This window comes from Megalops cyprinoides, chromosome 9 (genome assembly GCF_013368585.1).
Source record: "Megalops cyprinoides isolate fMegCyp1 chromosome 9, fMegCyp1.pri, whole genome shotgun sequence".
NCBI classification, from domain to species: Eukaryota; Metazoa; Chordata; class Actinopteri; order Elopiformes; family Megalopidae; genus Megalops; species Megalops cyprinoides.
Window position 1 is genome coordinate 3,550,127 of NC_050591.1, and position 13,638 is coordinate 3,563,764.

The window sequence follows — 13,638 nt, forward strand, 5'->3', positions numbered from 1 at the left end:
AGTTGTCTTTTATGTCTTCACTGTTAAATTACTGCCTTTTATGCTGATGCTTATCTGGGTGTGTGTGTGTTTATGTGTGTGGTAGGCTGGCTCTTGGGGGTTTGTTCCTAGTGCCATCTCCTCTTTTCTGAGCACATTGTTTTACCTTCGATGTAGAGAGCACAGCCGGCTCTCTTCCTGTTAGGCATGGCTGTAAGATGAAGCGCAGAGATGCCACGCCTTTAACTATGACACTACTTACATTTTTCTAATTTGGAATTGGCATAAAACATGGAAATATATGGCATTAATCCTGTTAACTACAGAAACGTGCAGGTTTTACACCATGGATGCTGAATATGGTACATATGTGTTCCCCTAGGGGGGCAGGGCGGCAGTATGTGGAGAGTCTTTTGAGTGTCCTGCAGGTGGAAGGACACCCTTTGGTTGACTGGTTGGCATTAAAATGCCGGCTACTGACTCACTGTGTCACCCAAATCAATTCTACATCCAGCTGACATCCGTGCTGTGGATTATCAATACTCCTATCTATGGACTATCAGTACTGCTATCTGTGGATTATCTGTGGATATGGTGTAGACCATACATGGTTTTATTTAGGGAAGACAAAAGAAACAGTTGAATCCTCCAAGCTCTGACAAACACACACACAGAAACAGTGGAACCAAAGTCCTCTCTTGCTGTGTGTTGGTCTGCCTCTCAGGGGCTGGGAGGATAGAGTGAGCTCACTGAGACCTGGAGGCCAGGGCTGGAGGTGAAAGAGGCCACCTCATATCCCTGCTATGAAAGGATAGGCTGACCTATCCTTTCGTGAGCACGGGCTGACCCCTTTGATATCGATCACTCTGGAATGCATTATGTCACTCCTGGTAGGAGCGCAGGCTCTGTTTGTGGCTCAGTGACTGAACTGGATTGGGAGTGGGGTGGACGCGGTTGAGTGGAAGGGGGCGGAGTCGGGTGCTAGGAGAGTAGATCACTGTCCAGGGAGCCCTGGGGGGTGGCCTGTAATTAAATGGACAGGTATAAAGGCGGTTTGTTGTCAGTCAGATTCAGATGCGGCAGGGGGAAGGAGCTGGTGTCACATGATGTCTCTCACCACCATGGGATGGTAATAATGTCTTTTTCCCGTGACCACCAGTGGTTGCCTACTGACCAATAGGGACCCTTGACACGCACCCCTCAATACACTTTACTCTTTGCTTGGTGACCCAGAAGATGGCACAGAAAAACAGAGAGTACTACTCCATAGTCTTGTAACAGGCTATTGTCCTAACATTGATACTGCAGCACCCTACACTAATCTGTCATATCATTTTACAAGTACTTATGGGAAACAAAAAAATGTAGCAATAAAGTCAAACCACCATGGGGTTCTTTTGTAGATGGCTGTCTGAGTGCTGATTTCCCCATGTGTGGTAATGCCTCAAATTTTGGAACTTATTTGGGTGTGGAAGCACTTCAAAAAGTGAAAGATTTCATGATGGTGAAAGATTCGCTCCTGTGCAAGATACCATCCAGTGAGAGATCCTGTCCGGTAAAATATTCCATCCAGTGAGAGATCCTGTTCGGTGAAATATTCCATCCAGTGAGAGATCCTGTTCGGTGAAATATTCCATCCAGTGAGAGATCCTGTTTGGTGAAATATTCCATCCAATGAGAGATCCTGTTTGGTGAAATATTCCATCCAGTGAGAGATCCTGTTTGGTGAAATATTCCATCCAATGAGAGATCCTGTCCGGTGAAAGATTCAGCTCTTCCAATATGACTGTGAGACTTCTGAGACTGGTGCCCTCCTCTTGCACTCTGCAGGCTTGGGATTCATTATTTATCTCCTCTCCCCTTTCATGTTCACAAGGCCTCTGGGAGGGGGAGAAATAGCTTGAACACATGTTAGAATTTACAGTGTGCAATGAAGGTATGCTGTTGGTCACGTGACCTCAGCCGATGCTCTGGTACTGTGCCTGTGTCCTTTAATGTGGACAAGGTGGGGGACAGGATGTAGAGGACAGTGTGAAGGCCTCTGGAAGCTGACTGAGGGTGGGCGAGGCCTGTAGTCAGGAGCTGGGCGGTTGAGCGTCTCATTGTGCGTGCATCCTGGCATCTCTGTATCATGGTGCTGAGGGCCGAGATGTGAGCAGCAGCTGCATGCAGCTGAATGAGCAGTGATGTGTCAGGCATCTGCCTCATGTTCTTGTCCAACAGGCTGCCTGCCTCTCTGGAGTCTGTCTTTCAGACCCTGGCACCTGGCTGGGCCCTCCTACTCGCTGTGTGTGTCATAGACAAGCCGCCTTCTGGATTGGCTCCTCACAGAAGTCAAGCTTTAGAGACCCTACAGAGATGTAGATATGAAACCTACTCACTAGGTACTCGTGTGTGTGTGCGTGTGTGTGTGTGTGTGTGTTTCTCCATTGTCCCTTTGTTGATCAGGGGAGAGATATTGTAACTTTGTTGCTTACATTGGTAGATTAATGGATGCTGTAGCAGGCTGCAGAAGATGTGGATGTCAGGCTTTGTTATGATTGACCTGTGTTGATGTATCATGGGCCATTAAGCTTGCGTGGTGTAATGAGTGGTGCCTACTTTACCACTTCCTGTCACGTGACCCCTGCCTGCTCGTGAACATAGTTGGACAGCATTTCTTTGGTGAAAAACTTGCTTTTTCAGACTGAAATGGACCATTCCTCTGAAAACAGTGGAACCATCTTTGTGGAGCCAAGCTCTGTTCTGCTGCATGTTCTCTGTTTCCTGCTACGTACTCAACGTTTCCTGCTGCATATTCTGATGTATGTTTTCCTTTTCCATTTACATGTTCTCCATTTCCTGCTGTGTTCTCCTTTTCCCCTGCATGTTCTCCTTTTCCTGCTGTGTTCTCCTTTCCCTCTGCATGTTCTCCTTTTCCTGCTGTGTTCTCCTTTCCCTCTGCATGTTCTCCTTTTCCTGCTGTGTTCTCCTTTCCCTCTGCATGTTCTCCTTTCCCTCTGCATGTTCTCCTTTCCCTCTGCATGTTCTCCTTTTCCTCTGCATGTTCTCCTTTCCCTCTGCATGTTCTCCTTTCCCTCTGCATGTTCTCCTTTTCCTGCTGTGTTCTCCTTTTCCTGCTGTGTTCTCCTTTCCCTCTGCATGTTCTCCTTTCCCTCTGCATGTTCTCCTTTTCCTGCTGTGTTCTCCTTTCCCTCTGCATGTTCTCCTTTTCCTGCTGTGTTCTCCTTTCCCTCTGCATGTTCTCCTTTCCCTCTGCATGTTCTCTGTTTTCCTGCTGTGTTCTTCTTTCCCTCTGCATGTTCTCCTTTTCCTGCTGTGTTCTCCTTTCCCTCTGCATGTTCTCCTTTTCCTGCTGTGTTCTCCTTTCCCTCTGCATGTTCTCCTTTCCCTCTGCATGTTCTCTGTTTTCCTGCTGTGTTCTCCTTTCCCTCTGCATGTTCTCCTTTCCCTCTGCATGTTCTCTGTTTTCCTGCTGTGTTCTTCTTTCCCTCTGCATGTTCTCCTTTTCCTGCTGTGTTCTTCTTTCCCTCTGCATGTTCTCCTTTTCCTGCTGTGTTCTCCTTTTCCCCTGCATGTTCTCCTTTTCCCCTGCATGTTCTCTGTTTTCCTGCTGTGTTCTCCTTTTTCCCTGCATGTTCTCTGTTTTCCTTCTGTGTTCTCTGTTTCCCTTTTGCTCATTCACGGGTCTCTGCACACTCTTGTTCTTGCATTTCCATGCACCAGTGCTTAAGTGTCTCTCCCTCACACCTTTGTGCAAAAGCTGGGAGCGCTCCAAGGCAGCTGGGAAGTGCACCTCCATTAAAGCCAGGAACAGTAGGCAAGTGAGAAGCATCTTAGCCATAGCACAGGGGCATGGCAGCTGAGGCTAACACGCCCTCACACCGCGCCCACGTACAACAAGCTTACCCACCTCTGCACACTGATGTTCCCTGATGTATCAGAGTGACAGGCGAGGTGCTGTTTTTACACCTCTGAGGGGCACTGGTGTAAGGCATCGAAATGGCGCTCTGACTCGGCTCTCTCGGCAAGAGAATGTTTCTGTGTGCCTGGAATCCACCATGCTAGCCAGTGTAGACCTATGTAATTTATTGATGAGTGTGTGATGCAGATCACAGCACATGGGTACGTCACATACAGCATGGTGGAGCCAATCCAAAGAGGAGTCACAGAGGCTGCATCTGGTAACCTCACAAGGCCACCCTGCTGTAGACCTCCCATAGGCATGCATCCAAGACTCACTTTGCTTTCAAAGGGACTGTATACACACTAAAACTGTGAGAGTGAGTTAAGGTTCCGTTGCTCTAACAGCAATGGAACAGCAGTGCTGAGTAGGGCTGTGACGGTACGGATTTTTTCTTACCATGGTGAAAAAGCAACGTATCCCCGCAGTTTGGCGATGTAGCGCGAATGCCACCCAAAAAAAAGAATGCCCCAAAAAAAAAAATGACGGTCTCTTTAAATCTAAACAAAAGGTCAAGAACACCTGCAGCTTGTAAATGAACATGGATAAGTAATAAAACAGTCGTCTTTATTCTTCAAACAGCAAATGATATGCTTTAGGCAAAATTACAGCTCTAATAATAAAAATAATTAGGCTATAGCCTGATTTGGCTTTTTCAAAGTGCTACATAAAAAGGGAACATATATAGAGTAACAGTTGGTAAGTAGGCTAGCCTATGAGTCGGTACAATAAGTGCTCGTTGTACAACTACTCACTGGGCCACTAAAGTGAATCAGCATATCCTGCTGGTTTATTTTTTGGTTTTCATGTTTCTTGCCAGGAAAACCAACATGTTCACTTTGTCCAGCTTAAGGGAAGATCTCAACAGAGTGACAATATTGCCAGCCGTACTGAATACACGCTCCGATTGTAATTATTATATATATTATGTATTGGCGACATAACATTTGGCTTAGGAACTAGATTCGTGGGCTTTGTTGAATCGAATAATGTCAACCGGCTAGCGTCAACTGTATGGGCATTACCACATAAGAGAAGTGTATAAGAAGTGCTATAAGCGCTTGCAATTAAAATCTAACTCCAACTGTTTATGTTATGCTTCTGTCTTTTATGTCTGCATATTGTGTGTGTATATATTCAATTAAACGTTATCTGTAGATATTACGAATACTTAAGCCTAGAAATAATTAATAACAATCAGACACACACAAAAGAAATCCCCCATATGTTTAATGGACTGTCCCTCCCCCTCGCGTGTGAAGTTAAAGTAAAGTTTTGTTTCTCCAAAAGCCCTTGAACGTAGGAGGGAAGACAGTCGATGATGATAACTAAACAATGGGTGTTGTGTTTATATTTCATATCACATACCATATGCACTCCTGTAACTTTCACCAGAAAAAAAAATGACATACAAAAAAAAAAAAATGCGGTGATGACGGTAATGACCTCAACCCCACAGTAGGCATCACATGACCGCGGTATTACGGTAATGAGGTTACTGTCACAGCCCTTGTGCTGAGTATAACGTGGGGTGTAAAGTAAGCCTGAGGGTGCTACAGTAGTGCCCCATTGAGGAGCTGAGCTGGAAATAGCAGACAGGGTGGATGTGGAAGAGACTTTGGTCATTTCCTGCACAGTCAGTGTGGGAAAATGATACCTGCTCACCTGGTCTGGCAGGCCACAGAAAACCTCTTTGTTTATTCATTCAGTCTTAATCAATGTGCCACCCTGCCAGGGGGGGCTGACAGCACAGAGTGGGATAACAGGACATGCCGCTCCGCTGGAGGACTGTCAGAGATGTCGCTTTCGAAATTCAGCTTCCGTTGTTTAAGAGCATCCTGGCTCTGATCCTCGCTTTGCTTACAGTGCTAAGTGGTATGTTTAACTGTATATGTATTTTTTGTACCCATTATCAGACTTGTGAAGGTCAATTACCATCTGTCTCTTTTGAATTGACAATTCTTTGGCTTTTCCCATTGTTATGGATGACAAAGGGATTTTGTGTGTGTGTTACCTCATTTTTATACCCTAGTAAAACAAGAAGTGATGAAATGACACAGTATAGTTCCTTTAGACTTCAAGCTTAATTAAGTAAAATTTTATTGCCAAATGAACTCTGAGTTTATTTACAATAGTTGTTAGGAGTGCCAATAATTTTGAAACCTATGGTTTTCTTTCTCTGTCACTTGACTGCTTTCTCTCACATAAAGTCAGGTGCAGAAGTCCTGCAGGAACAGAATCACATCCCAGAATAAAACAGGCCCAGATTTCATGTGTTTCACTGATGGGATTTGCAGTCTGCCAGCATTCAGCTGTGTGTTCCTCTGTTCATTTGCAGGTCTCATTGTTTCCATTTTATCTCAGTAGAGCAAAGACAGCACAGCCTACAGCAATTACAGCACAGCCCAGGTATGATCAGTTATAACAGCTCATACGTAAGTCTCAGAGATTAATGTTCATGTCTGTTCCTAGTCTGGGCAAAATTTCACCTTATTTTTTGCTTTCCTCTTCCTAATAGTCTGACATGGAGAGAAATTTGAGTTATTTCCACTTCAGAATATGATGGGAAGCCATGTGTGTGTCTCCATTAATGCTCCCTGGAGGCCTGAATGTACTGTGTCAACCCAAAATGAACAAAGGACACTACTAAATATATCACTTACTGATTCGATTACACAAAGGACACTACTAAGTATGTGCCTGTCACTCATTGATCAGGGATCACTGGTTTTGACAATACTGTTTTAGGAGCTTTGTTTGTAAGTGTGGATGTGTCTGTGTTTGTGTATATGTACTGTATCTGTGTGTGCGTCAGCTTGATTATGTGTGCACGCATATGTGTACTTATGTGTGTGTCAGCTTTAATACATGCATATGCATGTGTGTGTTTATGTGAATGTTTAGGGGTGGTGTGTGTGTCAGTTTGAGTGAGTGCATATGTGCATTTGTGTGTGTGTGTGTGTGTGTGTGCACGTGCGTGCCCCCCCCCCCATCCAGGCTGTTATCAGTAGTGCAGAAAGCACAAGTTATCACATTCTCCCAGTGCTCAGCTTAACTAAGATCCATCCACTGAATGACAGAAGCACAGTGCCAGATGTGAAAAGCTCTCTGATTTGTTCTTTTCTCCAGATCTTATCACCATAATTTATACCTTATTTTCTGAATGGGGCTGGAAAGCATCATTTCCAGACCGTGCTAATGGATTTTTGTTCTTTTTTGGGGGGATGGAGGCGGGCATATGGGCTGTTCAAAGCATGGTTTTGTGTGACAATAAGATAAACGCGTTCATTAGTATTCATTCCTCTCTCAGGGCGGGCCGGCTGGAGGGCCCGGGTCTCTCTACACAACGGCATTCTCTTTATTCCAAAGTTCACTGCTCCCCAGGCGAAAAGGCTGAGAGCCAACCACAGCATTCAAAGACCTGCTGTATGTATTACCCACTGTGCAGCGGGGCGAGGAAATGTGTTTGTAATAAGTGGGCAGAATGCACGTATGTTCGTCTGTGACAAGAATGCAGAGAGATGGACGCCTGGTCAGGCCTGGGACCCTCACACGTTCCTCACGTTCATGCCTCCAGTCGGGGTGCTCTGTGATCCTGCCAGGCCATCGGTGCAGAACCTCTGAAGAGCCGCTTTGCTGTCAAACTCAGGTTCTGCAGACGGCAGGACTCGCAACCCAAAGGTTACAGGTTCAATTCCCATGTGGGGCACTGCTGATGTACCCTGGAGCAAAGCCCTTAACCTGAGTCATTATAGTAAATACCCAGGTTTGGAAGTCTGAGGCTTCTGTTAAAACAGTAATGATGTCTGCTGTGTAATGTAAATGTGTGGTATGGTTTCAAGTTTATCCAGATGCATGAAACACTCCAAAAAGGCCTCCACAGAGGCATATGCTTTTAGAGAAGCCTGTATGTACAGGATGTGCCGAAGTACCATGGAGGAAGTGTGCTAATTTATTCTGCTGTCCATGTAGCTGGTGTGGGTACAGGGAGGAGAGGGGCTGCATGTTTGGGGCTGTGTCAGTTTGGAAGTATGGTTTCTGTTACTCGTCCCCAGTTGGGTGTGGTGAAAGGAGGTGGCAGTCATCACCAGGCCTGCTCTGTGTTCTGCCATTAAAGCTGTGCTTTGAAGTGGGGCGAACCTGAGGCCCCCGTCATGAGGATGGATCCCTGGCTGCTCACATGGGCCTGCATGAATGAGTGCAATCCCAGAGATAGGACTGGTACACTTAATGCAGTTATTCAACAGAGAAGGACAGAGAGAGGGAAGAAGAGAAAGGGACAGAGAGGGAGATAGGCGGAGAAAAGGAGAGAGAGAAAGGGAGAGGTACAAGAGAGTGTGAGACTTGGAGAGAGAGCAAGGGGGGGAAAGAGGGAGAGAGAGAGGGACAGAGAGAGGGAAAGAGAAAGAAACAGGGAGAGGGAATTTGAGACTCAGGCAGAGAGAGGGAGGGAGGGTGAGAGGTAGAGAGAGAAAGGGGGAAAGACAGAGGACATTAGAGGGAAAGAGTGAGGGAATGAGAGGAGGAGAGAGTGAGTGAGTGAGTGAGGTGCTTTTTTTGACAAGGCTTCCTTGTTGAGGTGGCTTCAGGTGGCATGTCTCCCCATCTACCTTCCATCCATCTATATGTTGGCCCCTCTCTAGAGGTGTGAATCTTCACTGGTCTCACGATTCGATTCAATTACGATTCAAAGGGTAGCGATTTGATTACAAAAAGATTCTCGATGCATCACGATGCATCTTGTCCTCCATGTTTTTTTTTTTCCTTAATACAAGAATACAAGCCCTGATTTGAACTGTTTTTAGTTTTTTTAAACTTTTTGTTTAACAGCTGTTTTCAAAAATCATATCAAGTCATACAACATAAAAATCTTTTTCAAGTAAAATTACCAGAAGGTATATGTAAACAGTAACACAGAACATTTTTGTTTTTAGTGCATTGTAAATTAGCAGTTATGGTTATTTGTTTTTCAGTTGAATTATATTTAAAGTTCAAGAAAATCCACTGTTTAAAAGTTTTTTTTTTCCCAACCTTTTTGGGCGTACGTTCACACTGGTGTGGTTTGCCGTTTAGTTTAGTTAAATGTGCAGGGCGAGACATGGTGAAAAAGGTTTGAAACAATATAACGATTAGGAATTATTAGTTTAAAACAGGTATAGCAGAGAACGGGAGAGTTTGCTCTGTAGGTAAGTTTTAATCCTCGGTTTTGCAAAATAAAGACTCGCCCCCTGATTTACTGAGGTAGGTGCAAACCACTGGGCAGTATAGTGTGATTAAATAAACTGTTTTTCCTTTAAGTCCAGTGCAAGGAGCGAATATAATAATTAGAATAAACCCATCCTTCATTTTTGCGCTCTCTGGCTGACACTCCTTGAAATACACGTTCATCACTTCCATAGCTCAAGTTGATCCCCGGGGAAATCCCTGCAAATAAGTAATAAATATATATATTTTTATGTTATAGCAGAGACACTGGAATTATAGTGTGTGTGGCAGGATGCGCCGAGCTGTCTGTGGAGGGTGGCGGGGGGGTGCGGTTTAAATCACGATGCCGGCTCAACATCGTGATGTCTGTCAGCCATTGGCCAACCCTAGTTCTTAGAACTAGTCCCTAATTCTAATTGCACCGGTTTTAGCATAGGTGCTAAACAGCTATTCACACCGGTGTGACCGTACGCGCGAAAGGGTTAATTACAGTTTTTAAGAATCTATTATCTATTACGATTATTTTCCCCAGCTCTACCCCTCTCTGTGTGTATACACTGCAGCTTGGGCCGCATATTTCTGTCCGAACCCGACCCGAGCCCGACGCAGATAGCGAGTAATAGTAATTTTTTACACCGTCGCGGGCGTTTTTTTCTGCAGCTCAGGGCGTGTTTTTCAGTTGAAAAAAGTTCAGCTTCTCAGAAAAAAATACCCTACGTCAGGCGCTTTTTTGACAGCTGTCCAATCAAAAGCAGAGTCGTTTCCCATAACAACCACCAAAAATGGAGAAGGTAGAGGTGGAGAAGTTAATTGTGCTAGTTTCTGTGCACTGTGAACTGTACAACATAACAGTTAAACTGTATCATAACATTCATCATAAAGTTGTTATGGCAGCAAAAGGCACTCTCAACTGCCTTTTGGAGCAAACGCTGCCAGCGTTTTTTTTTTTTACTTAAACGCTGGCCAGGGCATTTTTTTTTTCTTTTCATCAAAAAACCAACTGCTTCGTTATTATCTGTATGACAACTAAATCGAAACGCCTCCATACCGTTCATTTCCCTGCATGGTTTTCGGTAGTTTTAGACTTCCCCGATGTCAAATTTTGTTTGACGTCCTCCATCTTTAGCCTAAGGCTATTTCAAGCAATAAATATTCAATGTGCTGCGTTGTCATGTAAATAAACAAACCCCAGCACTGAACAGAAGGTAGCCCAACACAGACAGTAGGTCCATCATTTTTATTTATTTTTACACTATATTTTCACTAAAAAGAACTTGAAGTACCATGTCAACTAGGCTAGCCCATCCTAATTAGTAGTTCAGAAGTCAAATGTTCGCTGCCTAGTTATTGTTCAGCCGACATGACCGAACCTGAACATCATTTCTAAATTTTTTGTCCGAACCCAGCCCGACCCGTCAGGTCCCGTCGTGCTCAGATCGGGTATCCACCCTCTAGTGTACACACAGACGCATATATTTGAGGTGCTTAATGGTTAAGATCAAAGACGCAGTGGGAACACTAAAGGAGCACTCACAAATTCACAGAGCAAATGTTGCCCTTACTGGACCTGCTGCTTGTTTGTTCTTCGACCAGAGCTGATCTAATTAAGAATATGATTGAGTGTCTTGCTGACTTTTAGAAAGCCATCTCTACCTGACCCCAGGAAGCCATTCAAAAGCAGCTTTGTTGTAAATTCTAATAAACACAAAGATCTTAATGAACCGGCAAGTATTTGGAGTGGTTTTAACAGATTGGAAACACATGTGGCTGTGGTTCCCTTGTACTCTGGCCTTTTGGGGTGCGCAAGGGCAGGGGGAGCAGAGCTCTCTCCGATTGCAGCTACACACGGGCTACCCCGTGCAGGGACTGCGTCTCCTTCTGTAAACGCACCTTTACGCAGCCACAGGGAGAAGGATCATCACGCCTGAAATGCTAGTTCTGAAAACGAGCCTATGCCAGGAAAATCAGGACAATTTGGCACTTAGGGAGGCTAAATGACTTCCTCCCAACCGCTGATTTCTGCAGGGAAACATATCCGTGGGACGGAAAATTGCATCCGGGAAAATGTTTACGTTGGGTTTTTCAAGTGACCGGCTGTACCTGTAACCTTTAACATGCGCGGAACGTGACTCTGACCCACCCCGCTCGCCGCTCCTGTCATGTACCCCATTGCCATTCTCGGGCCCCTGTGTCACCACAGGTCTGAAGTGGGTCTGGCTGCTGGAGTACACGCAGGCCCCCGTGGCGAGATCCTTACTGTAAATGCAGGACACTCACTCCGGGGCCATTACCGCCAGATCTCCCACTCCCCCCGACACCCCCCCCCCCTCCCTCCCTCCCCCCCCCCCCCCCCGCTCGTGTAAACATGCCGCGCCAGTAATTCTTTTATTTTGGCTTCTCTGGGCAAATGGTCCCCCCTTTTCATCCCCCTGACATGTTAATGCGCACTCCTGTGTAATTGGAGCCTGCGCTGGGAGCTGGAGTTTCCCGCCAGAGCAGCCGCTCCAGGCACGGCTCTCTCATTTTAAAGCGATGTTCATGTCAGAGTGCCCAGAAACAGGTATTTAATTCATCAGCTGTTCCTCATTGGCTCTCCCTCTCTTTAGGAGCAGCCGCTACCATCACTCCGGGGTCAGTTGGAGTTTGTTTTGTGTTGCTGTGAGTTTGTTTGTGCTGCAGACGGCAGATCCAGGAACAGCGGCACAGAGGCCCATTAAAGCTTTGAATGGAATGGAGAGCAAACAAATGGCAGTAAATCCTATGTCTCTGTGAGAGGAGTGTATACCACACAGCAGCGTAGTGCTCATAAACACGAAACAAAAAGTGTCCTCTGCAGATCCCCACCTCCTCCTGCAGGGAGATTCGGTTTGGCTTTGTTCTTTATTTTTTTTCTTATTCTTTTCCTTTGTCAGCCAGTGTTGTCCGCCTGCCTCTTCTGCTCGTAACCACATCACAAGTGTCTTTTGGTGTCTTGCCTGTGAGCTTTGGTGTGTGGGGTAGCAGTTTAGTATTAACTGGAATGTCACAGTAGAGGAAGTTTTCTCTCTGCATTCAGCACACCTGTCAGTTTCATCCTTACCAGTACTCTGTCAATGTCAGAGATTGTGTGTTGTTTTTTTTTTGTTTTTTTTTAAAAAAAGACCTCATTGGTAACAATTGTTTTGCGTTTGAAAATGTATTAAAGACTCTTGGGACGCTCTGAATGTCATCCTGTGCAAGCTGCTGTTAGCAGTTTGTAGTTGTCCTGCTTTGGCCAGCTCAACTCATTTGAACTTGACCAATTTACATGCTTGTATGGTGACTTTTATCGCTGTCATCAGTGTGAATGGGGCTGAGTAGATCGTCTTGTCCGGTTGCAGGGGTAGAGGAGGCCACAGGGTGATATTTTCGTATTTTTTTCCTAGATAATTTGGTGGGTCGCTCACAGCAATAGGGTTGGAATTTGCAGGTGTGGGACCATTTACTCTAATGATCTGGAAGTGTGTGTGGGAAGTGTGGAACTGTGCATGTGTGTGTTTGGGGCGGATCATGAGAATGATGATTCATTCACACGTTGTAAGGTTTGAGCAAAGCATCTGTCCTGCTCATATCTGCCTCTCCCTCCTCTTCTTTTAAATGGTTTGACAGCTGCTGTGGAGAGAGAACCTGGTTGTCTGTGTGTTTGGTGTGACTGTGCTTGTGTGTGTGTGTGTGAGAGTGTGTGTGTGTGTGTGTGGGGGTGTGTCTACGTGTACGTGCTTGCTTCTGAGTACATTTCCATTTACTTTTATGTTCTTTTGTTTTTTCTGAAAAAAGAAAACAAGCTGGTGGTCACAGACTGTAAACGTGTCACATTTGGAAGTTTTGAGATCCGCAGAGGTGCTCCCCTGATTCAGCACCAGGGACTTTCTTATCAGGGCCAAAGGGTGAGGTGGCAGAAGAAGGGGGCTGCGGGGGGCCAAAGGAGCAATGTGCTGCCCAGTACCCCCTTTTTCATCAAGAGGAATTTAGTGTGGTGTGTTAAAGTGGACATGAAACACTAGATGTAGTTAGCATAATTTACAAGATGGATTCCCACTCTAAAAATCCTTATAGGTTTAACACTGTCAGTGAAACTGGATTAAAAGTAATAAGTAATCTAAGTTACATTTTTGAAACAAGTGTAGCGCCATCTTGTTTTAGCGTGGAATGAGACGTCATAAGGTTGGTTGTCTTGGAAATTCTACATTAGTCCACATTAGCTAACTAGTGACAGCACTGACAATCACTGACTCAGTGGAAAATAAGAAAAGCCAAACTAAAAAGCGATGCAAGGGGGGGGGGGGGGTCACTTTTGTATTGCCCCTGGATGCAGCAATGAATTTTATAGAGTCAAAAACCGAAGAAAGATTGTCCACTTTCATACTTTGTCTCTTAAGCGGCAAGCGATTCTTTATAGTTGGCTAGCTGCACTGAAACGAAAGGATCCCCCAGTTAGCCGTGATGCTAGGGTTTGTAGCGAGCACTTTGCA

At 45.3% G+C, this 13,638-nt stretch overlaps 1 protein-coding gene across 3 annotated transcripts in view; it reads left to right on the top strand.

Annotated features, from left to right (window-relative positions):
• bcas3 (BCAS3 microtubule associated cell migration factor) overlaps window positions 1-13,638 on the top strand; it is a 201,106-nt gene that overhangs the window by 83,387 nt on the left and 104,081 nt on the right. The gene's annotated exons all lie outside the window — the stretch shown is intronic.